General features: G+C 43.2%; 1 protein-coding gene and 1 pseudogene across 4 annotated transcripts in view; one reads left to right on the plus strand and one right to left on the minus strand.

Annotated features, from left to right (window-relative positions):
- FAM193A (family with sequence similarity 193 member A) overlaps positions 1 to 20,479 on the minus strand; it is a 165,302-nt gene that overhangs the window by 125,262 nt on the left and 19,561 nt on the right. Inside the window, exon 1 of one of the 4 annotated variants that reach the window (XM_038533227.1) lies at positions 5,844 to 5,868. The exons of the other annotated variants lie outside the window; for them this stretch is intronic. The gene's annotated coding sequence lies outside the window, so the exon portion shown is untranslated. Of the gene's footprint in view, positions 1 to 5,843; positions 5,869 to 20,479 lie in introns of those variants that run through there. 4 annotated transcript variants of the gene reach the window in all.
- On the plus strand, positions 19 to 431 carry LOC100688225 (annotated as a pseudogene).

A 20,479-nucleotide genomic window follows, 5' to 3' on the forward strand; every position in this document is an offset into this window, starting at 1 on the left:
GGAGTGCCCCTGGCTGTCATGCCACTATCCCACTCAGCCACCCATGACCAATCAGCCACTGGCATCTGGGGCCTTTAGGCCACCTACCACCGGATCCTCGATAAAGTGGAGCTCTTGCTGGTAGAGAAACTGAAGCTACTATACAACCACTCAGCAGGTCCCAAAACAGTTTTTTTTCTGGGCTCCAAATATGAATGGGGGTTGGTGTGTGCTGGATTGGCTGACATGGCCAGACCTGCAGAGAAACTCAGCACAGCTCATTCTGCTGTGTCGATGGCTACAGGGTTACATGGTCAGGATACTCACTCGTCATTGTTCCAAAAAGCTGGAGTCTGTCTGCTGTTAATTTCTTTGTGGGGGCAGCAGAAGCCTTTCAGCTCTTTTATATTTGGAGATATAACCAAGAACTAAAAGCTAAAGCAAACAAATAGGAGTTCCTGACCACTAGAACAGTCTAGATATGGACATAACCACTGGGAGTAACTTACTATTTCACTATTGACATGGTGGTATTAACCGTGCTGTTTGGAAGGCATTAAAAAAAAAAAAATCAACCTGTATGCTAGGGGCTAATACTTGACTCAACAGAAAAAATAAAGCAGACTTTTAATAACAAACAAAATACAACTGTACCAGGCAAGGCACAAGCACGTCCGTAAGACCTAGTGTCAGAAGGGACAACCTGAGATGGCAAATATCTTCTACACTTAGTAGAAAACAAAATCCAAGCAAACAAAGACCAGGTATTCAGCCATCCAGAACGTCTGGAGATGATGTCTGGAGAGAGCAAGGAGCTCTCTAACAGAAGACAAAATGCCAAACTTCATGTTGACCACTTAAAGTATCATGTCCAGCAGGTGTAGACTGCTTTCAGAAACTTCCCACATCAAGGATACACAAGGGAGCCGCAGGACAGATGGCAAGAGGAGCTTCTGTAACACACTTCCACCATTAACAACTCAGACACCACCATCCTAATGGGATGACTCGCTGCAATTCAACTCTTCCCTCCAGAAAGTTCACCACACATAGATGACCTCACTGGAGTTGGGTGCAGTATTCTGAACTTCTGAAGGGGTCTCAGAAGATACCTGCCACAGCCAACAGGCTGAGCTTGTCACAGCATGAAGTGAGAAGTGGGCTTTCCAGAACAAGTACTTTATGATCAGTGGGATGCTGCTCACCTGTGTGATCTTGTTTCTCATGGTGCAGTACTTGATGTGAGCTGCAGAGCCCACCAGCTGAACAACGTTTCCACTGTGTGAGAGTCTGTGTGTGTGAAAGAGAGGGGAGCCTAGAAGTTGCCTTCTGAAATGTAGGCCATCTTAACTATGAAGACCCCTTGGAAGTCACTGTGATCTGTAACCCAGCATGAGTTTCCAATCTGCTCTGTCTTCTGTGACACTGTGGTGGGGAGGCTAGTGCCACCAAGAAGCATGGTGCTCAGGAAATGAAAGTTCATGTTCTCTCTCTCAAAATAAATAAATAGAAATTTTAAAAACATACACTATAAACCCAAAGGCAACAAGTATACAAATATTTTAAGAGGTATGAATAATAAGTCAATAAAAGAGATAAAATAGAATCATAATACATGCTCAATTAAACCCAGAAGAGGAAGGAAAAGAGGGAAACCAAAAAATAATTGATGAAGAGAAAATAGCTAGCGAGATGGCAGATTTTAATGAAACCCTATCAATAATCATCAGTAGCTGCCTGGGGCAGAGGAGAAAGGACAGACTGGCAAAGGAGCATGCAGGAACTGTGTGGGTGATGGGCATCTCCTAGGTCTTCACTGGGGTGGCAAACATGTGTCAATCCTCCTAAAACTGATGTTTAAAATGGATGCATCTTACTGTGTGTGAAATATACTTTGATAAAGTTTGTTCTTCCAAGTAAAGAATGAAAACTTAAAGAAAAAACAAACTACTGAAATAATTAAGAATGCCCACTCCAGGCCAGATAGTCCAGCCTCACCAGCGTGTTACCATGGGTGTTACTCATTCTCCCCTTGCCTCAGCTCCCTCATCCTAGAACATCTGCTTCAGTGGCCTGCCCTGAGGAGGCAGTTAGTGGCCATCCAGTGCTGGTTTGCACTATGATTCATAAAGAATGACCTGTGTTTACACTTTGATCACATATGGTGGTTCCTTGAGGGAGAGGTCACTGGCTCTGCTCTAAGCAAATGAATGTCTTCTGACTAAAGACTCAAAGACTGAATTTTTAAAAATCACTGTGGACCAGATAGTTCAAAAAAACATTCTACCCAGGCACTATACTCTTATTATCTCAAGATATATTTTTTTTAAATTACTCTTTTTCAGGTTAAGATACATTTTTTAAAAAATATTTTATTTATTTATTCATGAGAGACACAGAGAAAGAGAAGCAGAGACACAGGCAGAGGGAGAAGCAGGCTCTATGCAGGGAGCCTGATGTGGGACTCGATCCCGGATCCGGGGATCACGCCGAGCCAAAGGCAGATGCTCAACCACTGAGCCACCCAGGCGTCCCAATACATTTTATTTTTTAAGATAACTGCTCTATGTTCTTAAAAGTTGTTAAATTAAGTGAGAAGAGACTAGGTGATCATAAGCTGAAAGCCCTGGAAGCCTCCCCTCAGAGAAGCTGGCTTTTCTAGATGTTTCTAAAAGGGGCTGCAGGGTTCTCAGGACAGAGCACTACCTACTCAGATCCATGCTTGGAAACCCTTTACCAGATCCACTGAAGGTCAATGGCAGTGGTGCAAAAGAAGCTGCCAAATCGCCTACCTTCAGCCCAGGGCATGATCCTGGAGTCCCAGGATCGAGTTCCGCGTCAGGCTCCCTGTGTGGAGCCTGCTTCTCCCTCTGCCTGTGTCTCTGCCTCTCTCTCTCTCATATGAATAAATAAATAAAATCTTAAAAAAAAAAAAAAAGCTGCCGAGTAATCATCCCGTTAAAGGTGTCTGTTCTCACCTGATGGTCTATGGTGAGTACAAAGAAAAATTAAGTACAAATAATACATATTATCAGAAATAAACTGACAGAGGGGATTCCTGGTTGGCTCAGCGGTTTAGCGCCTGCCTTCGGCCCAGGGTGTGATCTTGGAGTCCCGGGATCAAGTACCACCTCGGGCACCCTGCATGGAGCCTGCTGCTCTCTCTGCTCTGTGCCTCTGCCTCTCTCTCTCTCTCTCTCTCTCTCTCTGTGTCTCTCATGAATAAATAAATAAAAATCTTAAAAAAAAAAAAGAAATAAACTGACAGAAACACAACTTGTGGTTAGAAAATATTCCATTTCTCCTACATTCCTACTTCCTCTGTACGGTTCAGTCAGGGTTTATGGAAGACCTACAAGGCACTGGAGATGGTTCCAAAGACCACATACATGTTCTGGTGCTTGAGAAAATGGCAGGAGAGTGGGTGTTCCAACATAATGAAAGAAAAAGTACTAATATAAAAAGATGTGCATGTTAAAACAGAAGCCCCAGGACAGGAAATGACTCACATCAGGATACAAAGCTAAGAACCAAGTGCCAGCGGGCATTATGATAAATGCCATACCTGTATTTTCTCTGATAACTCTTAGGATGACCCCAAAGACAGGCACTACGGTCTCATTTTAAAGCTGTGACATCTAAGAAACGAATCCATCAGGGAACCTCATCTGACATCACAGAGTGAGGCTTCAAATCCAGGCAGTATGAATCCCACAGCTGTATTCACACCACCACCACAGACTGCCTCTCTGCCAGTACACCTCCTCCCGTTAGCCACCTGGAAAGTGCCTCTCATCTTTTTTTTTTTTTTAAGATTTTATTTATTTATTTATGAAAGACACAGAGACAGAGAGGCAGAGGCATAGGCAGAGGGAGAAGCAGGCTCCATGCAGGAAGCCTGATGTGGGACTCGGTCCCAGGACTCCAGGATCACGCCCTGGGCCAAAGGCAGACGCTCAACCGCTGAGCCACCCAGGTGTCCCATCCTCTCATCTTTCAAATGTAGCTCACGCTTCTTCTCTTTAAAAGCTGACTCACCCCACTTTCACTCTCTCCCAATCTCAGTGTACTGTCCTCCTCCTGTTCAAACAGCACTTCTCAACCACATGAGCTACTCTTTCTCTCCCAGGAAACTGATCACAAATTCCTTGAGACCACAGACTTTGTCCCAAGCACATTCCTTCTACTAATACCTTCCATGTCACTCCTAGGCAGGCAGTGTCCATGTAATGAACAAGGAGAATACTCTCCAGTGGTTTCCAAAGTGATGGTGAGAGATGAGAGAGGCTGACTGCCTGACATGGGAGCTACCTGAGCCGCCCACTAGAAAAACTTGTGCAAGGAGACCCTGAAATCACACACATACTGCATAATCAAGTTCCTGCGCTGCCACTTCAAAAACTACACCTATGACCAACAAAGGAAGAAAATTTAGAGTCTATTTATAGACAGCTCTAAATGATAGGTTGGCACCGGCCAGCAGCGGATGGCTGGAGCTGCCACCGTCCTCAAACATGATCCTGAAGGCCCCTTCCTGGAGGGAAGATACAACCAGTGAGCACAAGTCTGAGAAGTGTGCTTGCCTGTATGCTTTGCCAGGAGGGAGAAATGGTCAGAGATGGAGATCTATGCCAATGTACGAACACAAGCTGGTGTCTGGCCAGATGGCCAGAAACCTAAAAAGAACAAGAAGGGATAACTAATGGCAAAGGGCTCTAGAGGTGGTGTCTGAGGATAGCATGGAGTGCAAGGATATTGTGTCCTCTGTGAATGCTGAGCAATGACAGCCACTGCAAAAGCAGCTCTCAAAACTCAGCAAGATGAGATGAGCTTCCCTGAATATGTATGTCTCTGAGCTTCTTTCCCCAACACTTATTCAAATATGCTCATGAACAAAGAGACATAACAGCAAGGATAGGACTGATGCATTTGCTCAGTGACATGAACCTCCACCAAGGATGATCTGAATTCTCCAATGCTAGGTATCTGCAGGGCAGCTTCTCTGGTGTTTGCCATTCTGTGCTTTCTCCAGCACTGGACTCACTCAGGAAGCAACAGCATAGCTGGGAGCCCCAGAGAATCTGAACTGGGCCCCAGCCTCAGTCACTGCTTCCTGTACCGTCTCCTCAGCTCCCTGTCTCAGCACATGGATGAGGTCCTGCAGGGCTGGCTGTCCAGTGAGCCTATTATTACCCAACCTTGTCCCACACAGTGGCCTGGGGCTGCCCGGGCTCAAGTAACCTTCAGAAGTGTGTGAGTAGCTGGTTAAGGGGGCTACTGCTCTAGCAAACAGTTCTGACAGTACTTCCCAGACTCCTGCACACTTGCCCATTAACGATGGCTCACCTGAACCCTAGAGGTATGCTTCGCATGGCCCTCCCAACACAGACACAACACACCCCAGGCAGCATGCCGAAAGGAGGGCCTGACTGCCTCTGCATGACCACCCACTTGCCTCAGCTTGTCTAGTGATTATGGACTAGCCCTGGCCCAGGCAACCTAGCTACAACCATATGTGTTCCAACAAAATATGAATCCCAGTCTTAGGGTGTGGTCCCCTTCCAAATGTATCCTTCCTTGGGGATACTATCCCTCAGCCCTGGAATATACTTTATATAGATTTCTCTTTCCAATTTATAGCTACCCTGTCGAACCTCACTAATGTCTTGATATACTAAATTTCCCTTGTTTAAATTACTATATGGTTTTGTCTCCTGATTGGTCCCAGACTGATATACCCTGTTTTCCGTTACCATCTATGGACTTGCTGTATAACTTTTCACTGTGTATGACACTACACTGACCAAGGAGTTTGTTTTATGACAACAGTGAGGTGATGACCCATGGTCATGAGATTTACTCACCTTGTCACATACTCCATCATCCAAAAAAGCTGGCTGCAGAGAATGGTGAAATGGCCCAATGGGGACTCACCACTTCAAACAGGAGACCTTTGGGGTTAGAAAGCTGTCCCACAAGATGTAGTTGTATATATTCTGCCCAGATGCCCAACAGTTGGTGTTGCTTCTTCAGGAAAGAAAGGTCCAGGGGATCCCTGGGTGGTTCAGTGGTTTAGCGCCTGCCTTTGGCCCAAGGCATGATCCTGGAGTCCCGGGATTGAGTCCCGCGCGTCAGGCTCTCAGCATGGAGCCTTCTTCTCCCTCTGCCTGTGTCTCTGCCTCTCTCTCTCTCGATGTCTATCATGAATAAACAAATAAAATCTTTACGGAAAAAAAAAAAGGAAAGAAGGGCCCAAAAGCAAGTAGCATCTGATTTATACCTTCTGGACCAATCCAGAAACCTTTTCCTTCCAACTTCACTATTTTGGGGTCTGACAAGTTTTGTTTTGTTTTGTTTTTAAAGATTGTATTTATATTTATTTATTCATCAGAGACAGAGAGAGAGGCAGAGACACAGACGGAGAAGCAGGCTCCTTGCAAGGAGCCTGATGCGGGACTCAATCCCTGGACTGGGATCATGTCCTGAGCCGAAGGCAGATGCTCAACCGCTGAGCCACCCAGGCGTCCTGGGTTCTGACAAGTTTGAAGCCTTAGTACCCAAGAGTTGAATACTTGTATCAGGTGATAATAGTTTCAGCATACCAGAAGCTACCCTGGCCATCTGGACTCCTGGTATCTCTGAATCAACACGTTCAACAAAAAACACAACAAACATTGACTAGATATTGTGATGGTCAAAGGTAAAGAGAACATGAGACAAGTTGTGGAATCCCAAAAGTATGTCTTTAAAATATATATATATATATATATGTATTTCTAAATTATATTTCCCTCTGAAATGCTGATATATATTCCAAAAATAGCAACATCAATGCCTATATTTTTCAGCTGAGTATGTCACAAAACAGAATAAAGAAAAATTCATAAAACGTTACTTCCAAACTACATATCCCACTACAACAAAATTTAGTTAGCTATGACTTGGTTTTCATGCATACACACGCTTCTAAATAAAATATGCTTGATATAAATAGTCCATGGCTGTCTTAGTCGGTGGAGCATGTGACTCTTAATCTCAGGGTTGTGAGCTGGAGCCCCAACTTGACATAGAGATTTTTTTTTAATATTTTTAAGAAAAAAAATATTTTTAAGTAAACACAAATAAGAATATATTGGAATATCTTCACCTCTCAGCACCATTTACGATCAAGGGCAGGTTAAGACAAATAGAACACTAGCAGTGGTTAAAAAGAGAAACTGCAGAAAGGCAGCAATGTTTGGTATAGAGAGACCGGAGTCAGGAGCCTGGGTTCAAATGCCAATTCAACCCCCTAATAAGCTACGTAACTTGGAGAAGTCATTCATCTTTGTAGAACTCATTTTTCACCCCCCCCCCTCCTTTTTTAAAGATTTTACTTAAGTAATCCATACTCCCAACGTGGGGCCAGAACTCACAACCCCAAGATGAAGAGTCACATGCTCCACCAATTGAGCCTGTTAAATGCCCCAGAATTCATTTCTCTTCTTCTGAGAAAAAGAAATACCTTGTAAGGTATTTAAAAATATTAAGATTATTTCTTAGAAGTAAGTCCATACCCAGCGTGGAGCCCAGCATGTGGCTTGAACTCATAATCCTGAGATCAAGACCTGAGCTAAGATCAAGAATCAGATATTTAACCAATGGCCACCCAGGTCTCCTAAGTTTTTTTTCACTTTTTTTTTTTAAAGATTTTATTAATTTATTCATGAGAGACACACAGAGAGGCAGAGACACAGGCAGAGGGAGAAGAAGGTCCTATGCGGGGAGCCCGATGCAGGACTCAATCTTGGGACTCCAGGATCATGCCCTAGGCTGAAGGCAGGTGCTAAACTGCTGAGCTACCCAGAGATCCCCAATTTTTTTTCCCTTTTAAATTTTTTTCAAAGATTTATTAATTTATTAGAGAGAAACAGTGAGAGTGAGTGGGGAAGAAGGGGGACAGAGAATCTCTCAAGCAGATGCCCCACCAAGCATGAAATTAGATATGGGGCTCAATCTCATTACCTACAAGATCATGACTTGAGCTGAAACCAAGAGTTGGATACCCAACTGACTGAGCCATCCAGGCACTCCACATTTGTTTATTTTTTAAAGCAACACCGCACCCTATGGCTGCTTAGAAAATACACACTTAAAATACTGTACAACTATGGTTGAAAACTACTCACTATTCACCCTTAAGCAAATCCTTAACCCTGCAAGCCTCAGTCTCCTTATTTGTAAATGAAGGGTTAAAAAATCCACTTAGAAAGTTGCCACAGAATCAAATGAGATAGGACAAGTAAATTGCTTAATAGAGTATAGGACATAGTAATCATTAAGTCAAAATGGCAGCTGTTTATTATCATTAAAATGACAGAATTTTTTAAATGGGCAAAATAAAGCAGGCAAATGCAAATAAAATAAATGCACGGGTAGCAATTTAAAATCAGAAAAATTTAAGTGGAGTGCCTGGCTAGTGTAGTCAGTGGAACACACAACTCTTGATCTTGGGGTTGTGAGTTCAATTCCCATTGAATATATAGATTACTTAAAAATAAAATTTTAAAAAGAAAAATATTGTAAGTAACAAAGTTCCTCTGTTAATAGAAGGTATACTTTTAATAAAGACATGAAAATGATAACTCAATAAAAAAAATAAACACGTTGGGGATGCCTGAGTGGCTCAGCGGTTGAGCATCTGCCTTCGGCTCAGGGTGTAATCCTGGAATCCGGGATCAAGTCTCACATCAGGCTCTCCTTGCCAGAAGCCTGCTTCTCCCTCTGCCTATGTCTCTGCCTCTATCGCTCATTCATAAATAAATAAATAATTTTAAAACAAATAAACAAACATGTTGAGGGTGCTTGGGTGGCTCGGCGGTTGAGCGTCTGCCTTTGGCTCAGGTCGGGATTCCAGGATCCTAGGATCGAATCCCACACCAGACTCCCCAGAGGGAGCCTGCTTCTCCCTCTGCATGTCTCTGCCTCTCTCTCTCTCTCTCATGAACAAATTAAAAAACAAAACAAAACAAAAAACCATGTTGAATAGTAATGAAAAACCCAGTAAATAAGGTAAAAATTAACAGATGTTACCAACGGTGAAATAGGGCACCTATCAACCTGTAACAAACCAAGTCAAGAAAAACATTGATGGCAAATTTAAATAAGGCTTAACTGTTGGATTTATGTCAAGATTTAAAACTCCACTGAATACTTCTAGGGTTAAACGCCATGAAACACTTGGAAAACCGATCAAACAGGCTACCAAAAAACAAACAAAAACTTACATTACAAAAGACAAGTTATACAGGCAATATTAACTTAAAAACAAAAAACAAGGGCAGCCCCGGTGGCGCAGCGGTTTGGTGCCGCCTGCAGCCCAGGGCGTGATTCTGGAGACCCGGGATCCAGTCCCACATCAGGCTCCCTGCATGGTGCCTGCTTCTCCCTCTGCCTGTGTCTCTGCCTCTCTCTCTCAAGCTGTGTCTCTATGAATAAATAAATTAAATATTAAAAAAAAAATTTTTTTTTTAATTTATAAAAACAAAAAACAAGAGTGCCTGGGTGGCTCAGTTGGTTAGAGTCTGACTCTTGGTTTCAGCTCAGGTCATGGGATCCAGACCTGCATTGGGATCCACACTGGGGGCACCAAGTCAGCTTGAGATTCTCCGTCTCCCTCTCCCTACTTGTGTGCTCTCTCCCCCATTTCTTTTTTTTTTTTTAATTTATTTATTTATGATAGTCACAGAGAGAGAAAGAGAGAGGCAGAGACACAGACAGAGGGAGATGCAGGCTCCATGCACCGGGAGCCCGATGTGGGATTCGATCCCGGGTCTCCAGGATCACGCCCTGGGCCAAAGGCAGGCGCCAAACCACTGCGCCACCCAGGGATCCCTCTCCCCCTATTTCTCTAAAATAAATCTCTAAAGTCCCAGAACTTACCTTAGTAACTAGCACATAATATGAACTAAGTGAATGTGTGCTGAATAAACAGATTCAGAAAAACAACAGAACTGCCAACCCTCTGTATCAAAAACGGTAGGTGTCTGGCCAAAGTTGTACTTAAGTTCATAGCTTTAACGACTACTAGTTTTTTGTTTTTTTTTAACGACTAGTAGTATTTTGAAGGGAAAGAAAAATATTCAGCTCAAGATTAGAAATCAATTCAGAAAGCTGCCTTCCTCAAAACAGGAACAAATTATTAAATATGAAAAGCTAATGACTCAGTAAAGAGACTTGTTAAATAAAAACTGGTTAAAACATGGCAAATCTCTCTAAATTGTATACTTTAAAATGGCTAAAATGGCATATTTTATGATATATATTTTTATCACAATTTTTTTTAATTGGGGTTTTTTTAGAAGGGCAAATTTAAGGGGGGGTGGATACTGAAAATTAAAAGAAAAAAGCCCAACAGATTAAAAAAGAACTGTCCTAGAAAGTTTAACAGATGATCATCGTTTTAGAAATAGTATATTCCTGAGCATTAATAATGAACATACTTAATGAGTTAAAGAGTAAATGCTCTAACACTAGAACTTCTTAGAATCATGAAAGCACATGGTAACAATTAGCATTCATGGAGTCCTACTAAGATTCTCACTCTCTCATCTACCTCCAATTACCCATACATTCCCCAAAGCCATGGGGTTTTCTTTGTTGTTGTTTTTTTTTTTATGATTTTTAATTTATTTATTCATGAGAGAGAGAGAGAGAGAGGCAGAGAGGCAGAGGGAGAAGCAGGCTCCATGCAGGGAGCCCGATGCGGGACTCGATCCCGGGTCTCCAGGATCACGCCCTGGGCTGGAGCCACCTGGGCTGCCCCAAAGCCATGGTTTTAAATGAATTCCTACCACTATTCCACTACATATGGATGTTGTCAAGTCAGTTTATTTTCTATAACAGACTCCTGGTGTTCTCAAGGACACACAAGGACCTTCAAGAATATCTGCTATAACAAATCACTAAAACATTCAAATGACATCATCAGACCTTTAGGAAACATGTAAGATTAAAATGAGTTTGGGCCACCTGGGTGGCTCAGTGGTTGAGCGTCTGCCTTCGGCTCAGGACATGATCAGTCCAGGGGCAGGGGATCAAGCCCCGCATTGTCATCATCATTACCATCACCATCTCTAAACATTCTTGTATTATTCTCAGGAGATGGTCACTGTTCACAGGGCAGGAAAACCACAACAAAGCTTAAGTGAAAGGATTGGTGGGATGTGGGTAGCCAGCCAGCAGCTGTGACTTCCAGACAACACTAGGAGCTTCAAGATTTCCCCTTTTCAAATTCATGCCTTCACAAAATTGACACTAGAATGGTAACCACTGGGTTGCCTGGGTGGCTGAGTCGGGGAAGCCTCTGCCTTCAGCTCAGGTCATGATCAGTCCAGGGGCAGGGGATCAAGCCCCGCATCATCATCATCATCATCATCATCACCATCTCCACCACCACCACCATCACCATCATCATCATCTGGCTCCTTGCTCAGCTAGGAGTCTGCTTCTCCCTCTCCCCCTGCTTATGCTCTCTCTCTCTCTCAAATAAATAAAATCCTTAAAAAAATAATGACTATCTGGAATAATTATTACATGGACTCCACAATATTCTCAAAAATTGAGGTATTTTAGTTCTCTCATGTCAACTAAAAACCTGAGTTTTTAAAACTTTGAGTTCAATACCTGTACAAAGTCCAATAAAACTCAAGTGAACACACTAAATCCTCAAAAATGCTGTATGGAAATTATGGTCTCAACCACAGACTAGTTAGAAAATCAGCATATCACCATCTTAGGTTGCCCTACACCTTAGGGTACTTCCCCAGCCCCTTATAACCAAAAGAGCAGGTGCTGCTGGCCCTGACCCCTTGCTCCTAGCTATGCAGCTGGCCCTGGACACTTCCTTAGCCGTTCTCTGCCTGTTTCCTCAACATAAACTGGAGAAAAAGCATCTCCACTTCAGGACACTGTGAGAACAGAAGGGAGACACACATGTGGATGGCATCATACTGTGTGACATGAGAAGTGCAGTATAAACGCCAGGTAATGTTAACACATTACTATCAGGTTTGTGGGAGAACTACTCAGCAATTACTGCTTACACTGTAAATTAATGCCAAAAGAACTATATAAACTAATTTCTGATTTCTATTATAGTGCCAGACTGCTGCTATTTATATCTCATTGCTGTCCAACTCACCTAAAACATAAACCTCCTGGGAGCAGAAACCACTCCAGCAGACACTTCCTTGCAACCTGATCACGCCAAGAAATATACAACAAGGTTTAGGGATATTCTTCCAATGTTACAATCCCAGTATCTAGCATGTACCCAACATATCAAAAAACGTCAATAAGTGCTTGCTCAAGGAATAAATCTGAATTATTTCAACTATTTCAACTTGAAGTCCAAGGCCCTGACACCCCTTGGTGAGTCTGGCCCTAGTAACCATACCTTAGCATGAACTGTCAATGACCAGATTCTACTCAGCCATTGGGCATCAACCATGACTTCTTTCACTTGAGCAAACACTCTGAGGTCTTGCTGTGGTTCTCGGTTTGCACGGACAATGCGCTGTCCTTCAGCCCTCCCTCTTCCCTGCATGGGCAAGTCAACATGCTCTCTAGCCCAGGGCCTGGGCCAAGAGCATCTCAAGTATTTGGGAGGGAGGCAGTTAGAGAAGTGTGGACTCTCAGACAGAAGGGGAAGGAAACTTTTATTCTCAGTAAATTTTTCTTTATTTCATTCAGCTTTTCAATACTTCTAAGAGGACAGAGGCCTACTACCTGTACCCAAATAACTCTTTGTTAAACAGAATTAATTGATAAATTCACGTCACTTCTAATTTTAATGTTCATTTTTTAATTAATGCCAAATGATTAATTCATGTAATAAAAAAACTATGCATGTAATATTTATTGAAAACTCCTCAGTTCCAAATCTGTTTAAGGCAATAGATGAATAGATGTAAGCATTAATAATGTAAGAGAGGTGGGGTACCTGTCTGCTCAGTCAGTGGAGCACTGGACTCTTGTTTGCAGGGTCATGAGTCTGAGCCACTGGTCAGGCTTAGAGATTAGTTAAAAAAATTAAAAAATAGGGCAGCCCAGGTGGCATAGCGGTTTGGTGCCACCTGCAGCCCGGGGTGTGATCCTGGGAACCCGGGATAGAGTACCACATCAGGCTCCCTGTGTGGAGCCTGCTTCTCCCTCTGCCTGTGTCTCCACCTCTGTGTGTGTGTGTGTGTGTGTGTGTGTGTGTGTGTGTGTGTGTATGAATAAATAAATAAATAAAATCTTAAAAAAATAATAATAATGTAAGAGGGGTCCCAGCTTCCTAGTGTTACAGAACCCCAAGGGCCCGTTCTCGGCCTCTCCTCACCAATGCTTTCTCCCCACCAGCCACAACCACACCATCAAGAGATGCTCAACTCCCAGAAGTTGGTTTGGGGCTCAGATGTCTACAGTGGAGGAGGACCCTAAGCTCACCTTGTTCTACAGATACAACTAGTTAACACTCAGATCAGTGTAAATAACCCAGAAAACGACCCAAAGACTGGCAGAACAAACTTCACATTGAAGGTTGGAAGGGCAAAGACACAGTGTGGGAGCAAAACAGACTGTCATCTACAATGCAAAGGGAGCCAGTGGCACAGAGAAGGACAAACATCAGTTGTCTATGAAACAGGTGCCTAATCCACATCAACCCTTGGATGTCTCCTTCAAGCTCTTAGAGTTCAACACATCCGAAACCAAATCTATACTATGGCAGCAGTGAACCAGAGAACCTGGGAGTCATCAATGCAAAGAAAATGAAAGGTGGGCAGGCAAAGCCAGCTCAGTGTGTGTGACAGCTCGCCCCCTGTGAAGCACACTTGTGCTCTCGAGAAGATGCCTGCGCACCCTCCCCATTCCATAAGCAGAAATCAGGGGTATGTACCACATTCCCTTGGCAAATGCCCACTCTATGCCTGATACCAGGCCTCTGATGGGCCTTTCTGCTTCAGTCTTTGCCCCTTACACCCACAAAGCATCAGCAGTAATTCTTGTAGAACCTGAGTCATGGCATATCACTCTTCAGTTCAAGATTCTCCCATGTTCCTATCTCAACATGATTAAAACTAGTGTTGTTAAGAGTGTCAGCCAAGGCCCTCCACATCTGTCCAGAGAGCCTGACAATCCAGCACTGAGAAGACACTCATGGGATGGATGGACAAATGTGACATACACACGGTGACAAATGATCTCTGACATGGAGCTGAGAAGTGAGAGTAGGACCTCTGCCTCACACCATTTGGTAATAAACAAATACATACAAAGGATTTTTTTAAAAACAGAGATTCATATCTATCCAAATACAGAAACCAATCAGAGGAGGAATGAGCATAAAATGAAGTGGGGGGGAGGATAGGAAAGCAGGAAAAAGGAGAATGATATTTATCAGATGCTAAGCACACACTGTGAAGCAAGGAACATGAGGTCCTAAATCAATGCAGCTAACACATCATCACACCTCCCCCTCAGGTCCAGCCCTCTGGTGGTATTTCCAATTTCAGGGGAAATCAGTTCTCAAGTCAGACTCCTAAAACTTTACTTTGCCCCTCCCACATGCAACCCACCTCACTCTCCTAGGAGTCTCAGAGGGTGTGCCCTTCTGCCAATCTTTACTGCCACCTTGCCTCTCATCTGATGACAGCGGAGACTCCCACCTGTCCCCCTGTACCCACTGCTATCCTGCAAACCCTAGCCCTCACTGCAGTCAGGGATGTCTGCTCCACTTTTCAAAGCCCTCAACTGTCTCCAACTGCTCTTAATCAAAAGACCCAAACTCTGGCCCAAGCCCTCAAGGTCACACCATGGGCACTTCCCACCCACAGGCCTCTTGCTCCAGTTCCCTGGTTGGGGGGGGGGGGGGGGTTGGGTGCAGCACATGGCTTTCCTCCTACCTGGTTCACGGACAGCTCCCACCCACAAGCAGCAGCCAGGCCCAGCCGGTAGCCTTTTAAGAAGTATTTGTCAAAACATTAGTATTGTCAAAAAATCTGAGAGAATGTATCACTAGCTACCTATGTGCTCTGGAACATCAGGGATACGAGTTGGACCCTTTTACAACAAATTCATGTAACAACAAAAAAAAAAAATTCTTTTTACTTGTGAGGTCCCACTTTATTTTCTTGTTAAATTTTATTTAAATTCAATTAACATATAATGTATTACAGGTTTCAAAGGTAGAAGTCGGTGATTCATCAATTTCATTAACATCCACTGCTCATGACATCACATGCCCTCCTCAATGCCCAACACCCAGTTACCCTGTCTCCTCACCTAACTCCCCTCCAGTAACTCTCTGTTTGTTTCCTATGGTCAAGAGTCTCTTACGGGTTGTCTCCCTCCCTGATTTCATCTTGTTTTATTTTTCCTTCTTTTCCCTCATGATCCTGCTTTGTTTCTTAAATTCCGTATGAGGAAGATCATACCATAGTTCTCTTTCACTGACTGATTAATTTCACTTAGCATAATATCCTCTATTCCATCCATGTCACTGCAATATTAAGATTTCATCCTTTCTGATGGCTGAATAGTATTCCACTGTCTACATACACCACATCATCTTTATCCATTCATCTGTCAATGGACATCTGGGCTCTTTTCACAGTTTGTGGACTGCAATGCAACTCTCTCTGGGTCACACAGTGACTTCCTGGCAAGGATAGTAAAATGCTCAGGTCCCCAGTCCAGCCCTTGCTGTGAGGTCACATCCTTGGGCAATCTGGTTTCCATTAGGTACCGTGCAGGACTTTATTCAGGGAGAAAGGGGATTAAAAAGAAAGCTTGAAATATTACTTTGGCTTTAACTTTTAGTTGAAATTCAGTCTTTATAATCTGTTTTGATTTCCTGAGCAAGATTTAGAAAGTGATAAATAGAAAGTCTTGGTCTAGGATTTTACTCTATACATCTCACTCAAAATTCTCCTTCACCAAAGACACCTTTATATTTTTTTAAGATTTTATTTATTTGAGATAGAAAGCGAGAAAGTGCACACAAGTGCATACACACGGGGAGGAGCAGAAAGAGAGAGACAAGCAGACTCCACATCCACACTGAGCACAGAGCCCAATGTGGGGCCCAATCCTGAGATCATGACCTGACCCAAAACTACGAGTCAGACGCTCAACCAACTGAGCCACCCAGGCGCTTCACCAAGACACCTTTAAATAAAATGAACTGTTCTACCTCTGAAGCCACTTCCTTCCAAACTCATACTACACATACAATATTTTTTACACATAACCAAACAGAAGTTCACTGTTCTAACAGGTGTGCGTTTCTAAGCTTGTCTGAAAGATGGCTCTCATAGGGAAAGTGCCCTCACAGTCCCCCTGCTTAGTAACCCAGGCCCTGCCCCTTCCTTCATGCCTATAGAGGGGTGAGGGTTGAGGAAGACAGGCAGCCCATCACAGTATGCCCAGGGACCCAAGATGAAGCCTAGCATAAAAACATGGTCTGGTCCACTTCTGAGAAATGTGAATCAAAATACAAAGTGAAACCAGTCAGTAATCACTAGAGGCTGACAAAAAGAAAGGCTTGAGCCATGCAAGCAGAATCACCAAAGAATAGAACCCATGGGTAAGATGGGCCAGCCAGAAGAGAAGCTCGGCAAAGCCGCCCCACATCAAGAACGAGCAATGGTATAGGCAGGTTGGCCTTCTGTTTCTTGAAATCTCAACAACCCTGAATACACCAGAGAGCAGGAAGGGGATGGAAGGGGTAGGAGGGAGATAAGAGGCACTGGTGTGGTCAGCTCTCTTGGTGCTCCATTTCCATCTAGGAAACCAGACCAAATGCAGCCCATCTGAGTGTGAGACTGGGCTAGCACAAAAGCTCCCAGCCCAAGGAATAAGGACTGAAAAAAGGAGTGGTGGCTCTAGCCAAACACTGCTCTGGGAAGGAGCTCTCCGAGTCCTGTACCCGTGGAGTATTTTGCATACCTTTTTCCAAGGTATCCAGACATGGAAAGGTTCATCTCCTGTATCACCATGGGATTTCAATAATGAAGGGGTGAAAGATTTTTAATTATTCTAGTCAAGAGAGAGGCCTTTACTGCTGTGTGCTACACTGAAGACTGTGCTGTGACCCCTACAAGGAAGAAGAGCAGATCAAGTGACCGAGAGTCTTTTCTTTTCTTTTCTTTCTTTTTTTTTTTTTTGTGACCGAGAGTCTTAATAGTCTTACCCGGTTCATGGAATACTTAGGAAAAGTTTAAAATATATGGACTTAAAATATATGGAGTAAAAACATGGAGGTCTGGTTAAGAACATGTGATCGAAACTCTATTAATAAACTTAAAGCTGGGCATCCCTGGGTGGCTCGACGGTTTAGCTCCTGCCTTTGGCCCAGGGCATGATCCTGGAGACCCGGGATCAAGTCCCATGTCAGGTTCCCTGCATGGAGCCTGCTTCTCCCTCTGCCTGTGTCTCTGCCTCTCTGTGTGTGTGTGTCTCTCATGAATAAATAAAATCTTAAAAAAAAAAAGAAAAAGAAAAGAAACTTAGAGCTGCTTCTTCAGCTCAGAATGACTCTCTGAACCTACAATGCTATAAGAAACCCAAATGACCAAGTCCTCAATGGCTCACAGAATGTACTACTTTCTTAGAAATGGAAGATGTGAACACACTAAATTCAACCCTGCAGGGAGAAACCAAAGGAAAATGATTTGTCCAAGAAGCACAGATTCAAACTGGTCCCTGGAATGAGCAGATGGCAACTGGAGACTCCACTCACTACTGCTGAAACTACCCAGAAGCACAAATTCTGAAGAAGTGCTGGGCTATTTAGTAGTCACAATTTCAGATATTCAAAAATGAAGATTGGAAGTCATGCTTTAAGTGCCTGTATCTAATATTAGGTGTGAAAACCTCCAGATGTATGTGAATTATGCAGCAACTGACCCTAAGAATATGGCTCGACTTGCAAAAGCATCTGAATGAAATGAACTCAAATTATGTTCACCATGACAATATGCCAGTCCTAAAATTCTGAGGAAGAATATATGAATAAAACCATTCAGAAATTTGTGACTTTGTGACCAGATTCTAGATAAAATTCCAGTCTAATTGATTAGGAAAGCATCTTTTCTTACAGTGGCATTAGCTAAAATTATGAGAGTCACAGGGCCTTGGCACCTGCTTATTCCCTCTGTCTACAACACTTTTATCTGGATGTCTACATAGCTTTGCTCTCTGCCTTTGGGTCTCTGCTCAGTGCTACCTTCCCAGGAAGGCCTTCCCTGACCTCCATTTAACTCTGGAGGCATCATGTTCACACACCCTACTTCATTGCTCACCATCCCACCACTTCATCTAATTTAATTTACTACCTCTTCCCATGAAAGGGGGCAGGGGGCACTTGATGGGATGAGCACTGTGTGGTATACTATATGTTGGCAAATCAAACTTCAATTAAAAAAGAGAAAAAGGGCAGCCCGGGTGGCTCAGCAGTTTAGTGCTGCCTTCAGCCCAGGGCGTGATCCTGGAGATCTGGGATCGAGTCCCACGTTGGGCTCCCTGCATGGAGCCTGCTTCTCCCTCTGTCTGTGTCTCTGCCTCTCTCTCTCTGTGTCTCTCATGAATGAATGAATGAATGAATGAATAAATAAATAAATATTTAAAAAAGAAAAAAGAAAGGGGAAGGAGGACCTTCATGTGCTCTGTTTGCTGACGTATCCTCAGTGCCAAGAACAGCTCCTGACACATCCTAGATGCTCTAAATACAGGTACCCAGGTGTACCTTTGACTGAATCTCCTCCCCCAATACACACAGCTCTCAAGAGTGTTTCAGGATGGTAGACACCAGCGCTCTCACTATTAAAACTGACAAATAGCACTCAGCTCATATCTGCACATTTTGTTTAAATAAGACTGAATAAACCAACTTTGGACTGCATTTGTATTACTGCTAAATAAAATTTAGTTTTTAGTAAGTTATAATCCACCCACTGTTAGCAACAAAGTTTCTATTACAATTTCTCAGCCCCACAGTTGAACTTCTGATCAGTTGGCTCTTCACAAGAGTCTGGATGACTAAGGCTGAGTGTTTCAATGAATAACTAGGACAATATTGAAACTGTTTGGGAAAGGAGAAAAAATAAGTGGGAAATATCATAAAGGGAGACAGAACATGAAAGACTCCTAACTCTGGGAAACAAATTAGGGGTGGTGGAAGGGGAGGTGGGCAGGGGGTGGGGTGACTGGGTGGCGGGCACTGAGGTGGGCACTCGACAGGATGAGTACTGGGTGTTTTTCTGTATGTTGACAAACTGAATACCAATAAAAATAAATTTATTTAAAAAAAAGAAAAAAAAAAAGAAACTAACTCCCAGAGTGACCTAAAGACTTAACCCTACCCCATTAGCAGTTTCCATGCCACCAAAGGGAGGACAATGATGTTCCACACTGCAGAATCAACGAAATCTAGAAGTGACTTTGTACACAAGAAACATATCTAACCTGTTACCTCCTAAGACTTAAGTCCCAATTCTCCAAATAACCACCCCTGCACTTTGTCACAGTAATGCCCCTCTTGCTTTTACCTTACACTGTGGTAGCTATACTTGGTAATAACATTCACACTTCTCTGTGAGAAACACGGCCTAGTATGTTTCACTATGCTTTTTAACTTAGTATGTTTGAACATCTGGACTAAATTAGCCAGACTGTCTAAATGGTAGAAAATGTCTACACTTCAAATGCAATAGTGAAATTTTTAGACTTTTAAAAATTCCTAATTCTACATCTCATTTGATTCATTCAAATGAATGAATGAACAAGGTATTTTGCCTTAAAATCTTTCTGCATTCAGTAAACTACCAATCTAGTAAAGATAATGAATACATAGGTAAATACAAATGTGTTCAGTGTCCTGAGAGTAACTGCTAACATAGAGCTGAACTGAGAAGGCAGCAACAAGCCAAGCCTCAAATAACAAAGAATAACAAAGACCAGGAGGGTTTTCAGGAGGCAGAAGTGGAAGGAAGAGACGAAGAGTGGGAAAAGAAAAGAGGATGTGGGAGAAAAAGCCTTCCTGGAGAACAAGGGTAGGGAGCCAAGGTCTAGATGTGATGTGTAAGAAAGGACAAGGTAACGGGAGAAAGGAGGAGAGGTCCCAGCTGGACAGAGGTCCTGCTTGCACCAGCAGGTGGACTTCTCTGCAACTCCGGGTCAGGAAGATCTGAGTGCACACCACCCCTACCCACATAACAGACTGAACATCTAGGCATGGCACAACAACATGACTCTGAGGTCATCTTACATCTCTTACCAGTAAAGTAGATGGTATTCAGATAAAGTTGATGAATGTGATTTACATACAATAAAAAATATCCAAAGGCACCTAAGTGGCCTAAGCATCCCACTCTTGGTGTGAGCTGGGGTCGTGATCTCAAGGTCCTAGGATGGAGCCCCAAGTGAGGCTCTGTAGTCAGCTTGTCCCTTCTCCCTCTGCTCCTCCCCCTGCTCCTAC

This window comes from Canis lupus, chromosome 3, assembly GCF_011100685.1.
Source record: "Canis lupus familiaris isolate Mischka breed German Shepherd chromosome 3, alternate assembly UU_Cfam_GSD_1.0, whole genome shotgun sequence".
Classification (NCBI taxonomy): domain Eukaryota; kingdom Metazoa; phylum Chordata; class Mammalia; order Carnivora; family Canidae; genus Canis; species Canis lupus.